General features: G+C 50.5%; 1 non-coding gene and 1 pseudogene across 1 annotated transcript; both read right to left on the bottom strand.

Annotated features, from left to right (window-relative positions):
• Positions 1 to 459: 459 nt before the first annotated feature.
• LOC117936931 lies at positions 460 to 3,700 on the bottom strand (annotated as a pseudogene).
• A 1,258-nt stretch (positions 3,701 to 4,958) lies between these two features.
• LOC117937821 lies at positions 4,959 to 5,174 on the bottom strand. Its single transcript, XR_004655262.1, has one exon. It is a non-coding gene; the product is annotated as a small nucleolar RNA U3 (small nucleolar RNA).
• Between the last annotated feature and the right edge of the window lie 4,209 nt (positions 5,175 to 9,383).

The raw sequence follows: 9,383 nt of genomic DNA, 5'->3' as shown, positions 1-9,383 counted from the left end.
GGCCCTCACATTACCCGGGGCAAACTCCAGGCATCGGGAAGCAACCGAAAGAGCCTGGAGATCCCCCACCCTCCTCAGCGAGGTGATAGCAAGGAGGAAGGCCATCTTCAGGGTCAGGTACCAAGGTGGGAATTCTAGGGCGAGTCGCAGGTCTCGTCCTCCGGGTCCCATGGAGGAACTGCACGATCAGGGGAAGCCTCCCCAGAGACCCATCCCTCGAACGGGCGTGGAAAGCTGAAACGGCTGCCACGTATACCTTGAGGGTGGATAGGGAGAGCCCCGCAGAGAAGTGGTCCTGCAGAAACTCCAGCACCTGAACCACCGGGCAGGTAACAGGGTCCAGCATGCGTCCTCTGCACCAGGCAGAGAAGACATTCCATTTCAGGCCATACATCCTCCGTGTAGACGGGGCCCTGAAGCTAAGGAGAGTCTCGACCGCTCCTGCCGTCAGGCCCGCTTCTAGGTACTGGGCCCCCTCAAGGGCCAGACCCACAGCCGCCACAGGGTGGGGCAAGGGTGAAGAACCCGGCCTTCACCCTGGGACAGCAGATCCCTCCTCAGAGGGACCTGCCATGGTGGACCGTCCAGGAGCGCCATCAGGTCCAAGAACCGCACTCGGGTTGGCCAGAATGGCGCTACCAGAAGCAGGCGGATGCCCTCCCGGCGGACCCTCTCCAGGATCCCCAGGAGCAGAGCGACTGGGGGAAAAGCGTACAGACGCAGCCTCGGCCACTCACGCACCATGGCGTCCAGCCCTAGAGGGGCCGGCGGCGTCAGGAAGAACCACAGAGGACAGTGCGGAGTGTCCCGAGATGCAAACAAGTCCACGTCTATAGGTCCAAACCTTCCGCACAAGGACTCCACCACCTTGGGGTGGAGCCGCCTTTCCGGGCCTCAGCCCCTGTCTCGACAGCAGGTCCGCACCCTGATTCTGAAGCCCAGGGATAAACATGGCTCTGAGAGAGAGCAGTCTCCGCTGGGACCACAGGAGGATCTGATGCGCCAGTCTGCATAGAGGGGGCGAGCGCAGACCCCCCTGGTGATTCAGATAGGCCACCACTGCTGTATAGTCAGACCTGACCAGCACGTGGTGACCCAGGAGTGCAGGCAGGAAGCTCCTCAGAGCCCGGAACACGGCCAGCATCTCGAGGCAATTGATGGGCCATGACGAGTGATGCTCCTGCCAAACACCCCTTGCAGAGCGGTCGTCCATGACCGCGCCCCACTCAGCGAGGGAATCGTCTGTTGAAACGATTACACGGCGACAGGGTGCCCCCAGCACGGCTCCTTGGGACAGGAACAAAGACTTCTTCCACACCGATAGGGCACGAAGACATCTGTGCGCAACCCGTTTTAGGCGGAACGGGTTTCCCCTCGGGGAGAACCCCTTGGATTTCAGCCACCACTGCAGGGCCCTCACGTGCAGAAGACCAGAAGGTATCACGCTGGAAGCAGCTGCCATGAGGCCCAACACCCTCTGGAAGTGTTTCACTGTGATGGCGCGGCCCAGCCTCACATTCTTCACCGTGGCCAGAAGGGACTCGACACGTGCCGGAGATAGACGTGCTAGCATAGTAAACGAGTCCCACACCACCCCTAAGAACACACTCCTTTGGGCGGGTGCCACACTCACGCGTTGAGCCTCAGCCCCAAACGAAGAACATGTGCAAGGACGACATCTCGATGGCAAACCGCCAACTCCCAAGACCGAGCCAGGATAAGCCAGTCGTCAATGTAATTGAGGACCGGGATGCCCTGGAGCCGCAAAGGGACCAGTGCCGCATCCACACACTTGGTGAAAGTACGAGGGGAGAGTGCCAGGCCGGAGGGAAGAACCTGATATTGGTACGCCAGGCCCCCAAAGGTGAACCTCAGGAACTTCCTGTGTGAAGGACAAATGGAGACGTGAAAGTATGTGACCCTCAGATCCATGTGATAAACCAGTCCTCGGACCGGATGTGACACACAACGGTGGGGATGGTGAGCATCTTGAACATGAGTCTCCTCAGAGACCGGTCAGAACCCGCAGAACCAGAATAGGGCGCGGGTCTCCGTCCTTCATGGGAACCAGGAAGCACCAGCCGCAGAAACAGGCCGGCGGGGCTGGTGGTAGGTGCAACGTGCCGATCAAGGACGAGCCCCTGAAGCGGGCTGCCAGGTAGAACCTGCCGATGAACCGCAGTTCGGGAGCCAAACCTCCGGCCCACTGCCACCCCTTGGGGCTGGCAGAGCGGGGAAGGCTCGGTGGCGGCTAGCGCTTCCCGAGCGCCACAGCGGCGGGACAACAACGCTAGCGGCCACCATGGACCGGACCTCAGTCGGCCTCCGGGGGCTAAACAGTCAGGACCTCCACGAGACTAGCTGACGTCCCTCAGGTCCGACCTGCCGGGGAGGGATGCGCGGGAGCGTTGCCCTGCGTCCCGAGCTGCACAAGGGGGACCGCGAGAAGCCACACTCCGTCTCCGGCGCTGACGGTGGGTGGCCCATCTCCAGCAACAGGCCCGCCTGGTAGGCCAGCAAAACCGCCATGGTGTGCAGGCTCAGTCCAGCCTGGCCCGCCGCCTTCCCCACCAACGAGGAAGACACGGTCCCGTGGGCAGCACCGGTTGGCTGAAAGACGACATCTGCTGGGGAGAGAGGTAACTCACCAGAATGTCTACAACCCGCGGCATCGTCCCGTAGCCGTAGTCCTTAATCCCCGCCACATTGCCATACTCCAGCAGCTGGGGAGTAGAAAGCCAGGCAGAGTAAAATTAATCCCATGATTTATACAACTCACCGTGCAAATCCTGGAAAAACGTTAAGGACCGGCGCGGGGGCACGGAGTGGCTCTGCAGGAAGCAATCATCCAGTCTGCCACCGGTGGCTCCCAGACAGCCTGTGGCCAATCCAGACCACGTTTTGCCACAGCTCATGACATCACAATCGGGCGCGGCTCTCTTTTGATGACGTCGCCCCGACACCCGGAAGTCCTCTCCCTCCTCCACGCTGCCAAGCACAACGAGCTCCTCAGAGCCAGAGTGCAATCACTACGTTGTTTAGCGTCCCGAACAGAAGAAGCCGAGAGCCCGGCCCACGAACGGGGACTGGGGGAGTCGGAAGCGGCAGACAAAGGACGAGACGGAGCAACAGCCGTCTCGGAAACCTCCAGCAGATCTCGCTGCGATCCACGTGACTGAAACCGCCGAGCCGCCTCAGCAGCCGCGGGGCCCGAGCCACAGGGAGAGCGGATCTGGCCGTTTGCGGAAAAGAGGGCCGTGCGGGACCTCAGTACGCGCACGGGCAGGGCCTCGCAATGGACACAAACAGCCCCCTCGAGAGCTGCCGTGGCATGCAACAGGCCCAAACAAGCAACACACAGCTCATGAGAGTCTCCTACCGAGATGAAATGCGGGCAGGGAGACACACATCTCCGGAACTGGTTAACTGCTCGGATATACTGCAACTTCCAGGTGACTAGGATACATGGAATCATTCAAACACAACATCAACCAACGTGCCTGCTGAATAGAAAAAAGCTAATGAGCTATGTGCCGGTGTGCTTATATGCCCCTAAGGTTATGGGCCCAGAGAAACCAGAGAGATTTATAGAGCGTGTTCCCTCCGGTGTACTGGAGAAGGTTAGCACGCTGTTAGCACCATGAGCAGACGGGCTGCAGATACGACCCACGGTAGCCGCTGGTCGCGGCTCCTCTGTCATAGAGATGAAAAGAGTTATGGGAGGTGAAATTCCTGGGCCATCTTCGTTTGCGAGAGTTAAAGGACACTGGAGTCCTTAAACCAATCGAGATCCATGTCACACAATGTGATGAGACAATATGTCTTGCTGAATTTAAAACAAAGTTACGCAGCAAGAGGACACAGAGAAGACGCAGCAACAGATGGCAACGTGATGAAGGTGCGGCTGCAGAGAGCGAGACCCGGTGCAGGTAACTGGGATGCTGAGAGGGACACAGCGGACTTGGTGTGCTTAAAAAGCGTCCTAACTGGACAACTGGCACATGATAAGGCCTGTAAAGGCCACACAGTCTGATTAGTCAAGTGGAAACACCTGTGGAAGTGGAACATGGATGTGTAGAGATGGGCTTCAAACAATGTACCTTTTGACATTTTGACATGTCACAGTAGAAAAAGCTGAATACAAAGTCAAGAAAGTAGGTGCTGATAGTGAAGGGGAAATGAAGCTTTGGTGGAGCACTGAACCACTGAGAGGAAGTGGTTTGAAAATGGGTTCATTGCTAGAAGCTTCAGTAACAGCGAGCTTGCCTGGTGAAGGGCCAAGGCTGCATCCAAATGATCCCAACAAGATAGTGGACTGGAGGCTTTAGACTAGTGACACTCATGTGTACTAACAATGGGATAGCATTCTTTTAAAATAAAGATGGATGGATTTGTGTATTGTCTTATTGGGTATTGGGAAAATATGGCCCAAGTTGGGTGTGCTTGTGTAACTATGGCCGGGGGCGTGTGCGGGACAGGGAATACTCAACAATTTTTATTAAGGAACATTATTTTTTCCACATTTTTTGACTGAGCCAGTTTCTTTTTTTCTCACAACCTCTCCACATTTAGAGATAATTCATTCAGAGGGAATGGATGTCGCCGGCGTTCATAAAAACAGTTTTGCCAGTTGCCGTGGCAGCAGACTGGTCTCCGTGTGGCGGTGGCGCTGCGAACCACTCAGCTGATTCATTCAGAGAATGAAGAATCTCGTACCAAAGCAACCTTCAGCAGTGGTTAAAATGGAGTTGTAGTTAATGGTTTGAAGGCCGTATCGAAGCTTCAGGGTCAGACTGCCATCACTAGGTGCTGATCTTTGAGATTAGTAGACCTCTTTCAAGTAACCTAGTCCACCATGGACAAGACAAATACTTCAAGACTGGCAATAACCGTAGTTTATTAGAAAACTTAGCATGTATTTATCATTACTTATATTAGATTTCCACATATATGCTACTACCACTCTGATCACATTTCCTTCCTCAATGCTCCATAAAGAAACAAAGAACGATCATCAAAGACAGAGAGCATATGAAGTGAATCATTACTCTCTGTCAGCTTCACGCTCAGAAAGGAATATCACAACTCATCATCATGGTCAGCGAGACCAAATGCTTTAGAAACACATTCCTCAAGTCAGAAACTCTAGAAATGATCCCTGAACGTATAGACTTGGTTAGACTGAGGGGGAAAACTGCATCTCATTCACTGCAGAGGGATTGTCTCTCAGGGTTCAGAGAAAATCTATTTAGATCTTTAAGAAGACCAATGTGTAGATTGAATTAGATTTTCAGTCACTGTTCTCTCAATACTTCAGTGTCAGCCTACTTATTCTCTACAATAAATGCTCCAGTCATTTCTTTGCATTAATACTGGTTCTCAGTATCCACAAGTGTATTCTGTTAGCTAGACAAAAACAGTACAGTAACCATTGTCAATGAAGGACTGGGCTAAGTCTGGAAAGACATGGGGGGATAGTTCAATGGTCTCTGCCATAGGGACAAAACATCTACACATTTGGACTTGCAGTGCTTACTCAATGACGGGATGAAGCATTTTGGGGGCACTGGCTATTTAAAAGAGAAAGAAATTTAGCTTTGTTACATGAGTGAACTGTTTTGGGAGATATGAGCTTTTGCAGGTGAACCATGGTGATGTGCTGAACCATCCAAGTTATTTTGGCAAAAGCACCAAGAGTGTGGAAACGTCCAGTGTGTTTCAAGAAATGAGCAAAAGCAATTGAGGAGGATCTTTGCCATTTTCGTGGCCCTGACTCTTATATGGGAAAGTAATTTAGTTTTGAAGCATGAATGAACAGTTTTGGGAGAGATATGAAATTTTGCATGTGAGTTATAGTTTGGTTAGGGAACTGTAAGACTGTTTTGCCAAATCACTTAGAGTTTGGAGAATGTAATTTCTGTTTCAAGTAATGAGCCAAACCAACGGGGAAAAATTGTAATACGTAGCAATCAAGCTGAGCCTGTAAAGGCCACACAGTCTGATTAGTCAGGTGGAACGACCTGTGGAACATGGATGTGTAGAGATGGGCTTTAAAACAATGCACCTTTTTGACATGTTGACACATCACAGTGGGAAAAGCAAAGGTAGAAATAAAAATGAATTTTGACTTAACTTATTTACATATTTACAAAAGAAATAAGACATAAATCAAGAGTAGGTGCTGATCCGTAAGGTTGGTAGATCCCTCTCAAGTAACCTTGTCCACTACTGACAAACAAAATACTTCAAGGTTGGCAGTAACTTAAGTTAAATAGAAGGTTTTACATAACTTTACTACTATATTAATACACATTTCACTAGCATGGACCAAGCCACAATCATGTGTTAGTTAAAGATTTTATGAACATTATGAATGTGCAGATAGATGAATTGATGTGGATGTTGTCTGATGGCTGGTCTGGGAGGATGTATTATGACCGGGTGGAGGAGACAAAGAGTGGGGGTTACGTCTCAGAAGCAGTTTTGGCCCGAATAGTTTACAGACCCCAGAAATTGTCAGATTGTGTGTGGGCTTGACGGAGATTGTTGAGATTGTTTGTGAATGTAAGATCGGAATGCCTGGGATGACCAGTGGCATCACAGGCGTGAGGCGTGATGCCACTGGCCGTGGCCAATGCTGGCGGGGGACCCAGAAGTGCTGGAGGCCCCGTGGTTGTTGCCGCTTGGGGTAGTGATGGAGGCTGATGCAGTAGGCTGAGTGAACGGAGCCGCCGAGGCCAGAGAGAAGTTGTCAACACGTGAGCAAAGTAAAATAGGAGTTCTGCATAGAAAGGAGAGGCCCACCCCGTATCCGTGAGGGCTGAATGAAAGGGTAGAGGGAGGGATGAAGGGATGAAAGAATGTATGTGCACAGGAGTCTTGTGAAGCCTGCAAAGAAAGAGATGAAAAGGCAGAGGAAATACAACCTGACCCCCTCCAGGGGGAGCTGGTGATGCCTGACGCCGCTGGCCGGGGCGGCGTCACGCAGGGGACCTGGAAGTGCCGGAGGCCCAGTGGTTGCCACCTCCGGGGTAGCAACGTGGGCTAGGAAGAGCCGGTACTATGCAGCTCTGTTATTGTTGAGGTACCGTTACAGGTGGGCAACGGTCCAGTCTCAGATAGAGGGTGTCATCTGTGTATGTAGAGACGGCCGCGCCACGGAGGAGGGCGCAGACCTGAGGAGAGTAGCAGCCGCCTCTACCGGAGGAAGGCGTATGACAAGGAGAAGGTAGACGCCGATCCCCGCGGCTTCGGTTTCCCGACCTTACAGACTGAGGCGAAGAAGCCTGAGAGCTGCTGGAAGCTGCTTGGAGCCGGGGAGGAGTGGAGATATGGGCGAAGCCGAGGCATGGGGACCGCGTACCATAATCAGTGCCGAAGAGACACGACGGGATCAGACTGCTGCTGCGTGACTAAATCATGCCCTATTTCGAATATATCGTTGTACGGATCGTAGTTGACATCAGGTGAGCTTAGCCACAGCTCCGGACCCGGCTGAGCGCATGGAACGCTGACCCTCTTACGTCAAGCAATCAGCACAATATGTATGTTTTTTTGGTGATTAGAGGTGTGGTTTAGGCGTGGCCCTGCTCCAGAACCTAAGTTAACAAATTAACTTTATACGATGTAGCCAGAAGTGTACCAGGCGACCAATGTCAATGCCCGTTCTAGATGGATTTGGTAATAAACAAATACCTGTTTTATGAACCAATGTGAATCCAGGGTTGTGTTTTGAAGGATGAAGTTACTTTATATAAAAAAGTATGTAATGCAGGACTCGGTCGAGACCAACTAGAACATTTGGCGAGAACAATGGCCAAGTCTGACAAATCCAGACTCAACAGCAATGCAAGGTTTGTGACTGATAAGACGGTGGTAAACCTTCGCCCACATCCGAAGAGTTACTACTTGCAGTCCTGCACAAATAGTAACACTTAAATTTTGGGCTGCCATTTTCCATGCAACAGTTATTGCTCAGGGTAGAGCTCCATTGTCTGCTAACTTAAACTTCCAGTTATTCATGAAATGCTCTGCTGACTTGCCAGAAGATGGAGCTGTTGACTTGTATGTTGCAGGATGGAAATGAAGTAAAGCAGTGATGACAAGGTGAAATTAGACAACCATTGTCAAGTCCAAGACCAGGACTAGTTAAGACCAAGTCCAAATGAAAGACAGAATAATGGAATCTTCTTAAAGACCATTTAGTTGCTTGTTCATAATGTGTTATGCAAGGGACACTATATCTTTTCTTTTGATGTGAGCACTTATTTATTACACTATTTTTTGTAATTATCGAAAAGAAAGTACAGTGAAACAACACGATGAATGCTTGTTAATAATTGGAAATATAGATATTTTATTAAATATCAGCCACCCACCCAGATCAGCTAGTGTTCTGTCTATATGGAGTGGCATGGAAATTTGTATTTTACCCCCAACTTTTGACCCGTGTGTGTGTATACATATATATATGCACAATATATGCACAATAAGTATCACTCCGTGTCTGATAAAAACCCTGTCAGACTACCAATGGTGGGAAAGCGATCAACTGCACACACGCTGCCATGACACAGACCTGCCATGACACAGACCTGGTTTTAAATTGGCCAGTGTCCCTTTAAGTGTACACTATATTTACAATATTTCCACTTCTTAACCTTGGTGTCAGACAGCCCTTTACAACGGGAACTGAAGCTGTTATCTCTGCTCTCTTCAAAGCAACCAGACTCCTTTGACAGAAACAGTCATTTTAAATGTAGACCACGTGAGTTGCTGCTCTACCGCTGCCTCCATTGGTAACTCTGTTTGTCTTATTGTGGGACCGTAGTGTTAAGGGTAAGATCGCTTTCACTTGGAACATAAATACAGTGTGTATTTTTAGCACATTCTTACTCCCATCGCCCCAGAAAGCGATGCTTGGTCAGGTGCCTTTGGTGGTGTTGTTGACCCAACCACAAACAATCCTTCAGCGTCCTGGGTACCCTACAAAGTTGCGTTTGGGTTAGTTAGTTATTTAGGGTTAACTTTGAGCCGTTTGGACAGTGTTGGATATAAGATATTAATAAATAAATTCAGAGTATTTCATAGAGCAAACTCAATAAAAAGGCTTTATTTGCTGACACTTTATCTTATTGAGTTGCTGAGAGTTGCCTTGCATTGACCGTGCTTTGGGGTCCATTTGCAGGTCGTTCTGGTGTACAATGGTTTCAGAGAAAGCTGCAAGCAGCAGTACCACAGGTGAAGCTATCGGCCCGTCCTAAACAGACACATTTTCACTGGGCACCGAACTAGTCTATTCTACTAAGTCAAAATGTGTAGATGTTTTGTCCCTATGACAGAGACCATTGAACTATCCCTCATGTCCTTCCAGTCTTAGCCCT

Source organism: Etheostoma cragini, chromosome 2, assembly GCF_013103735.1.
Source record: "Etheostoma cragini isolate CJK2018 chromosome 2, CSU_Ecrag_1.0, whole genome shotgun sequence".
Lineage (NCBI taxonomy): Eukaryota > Metazoa > Chordata > Actinopteri > Perciformes > Percidae > Etheostoma > Etheostoma cragini.
Note: the sequence above shows the minus strand (reverse complement) of the source record. Positions and strands in the feature narration are given on the sequence as shown.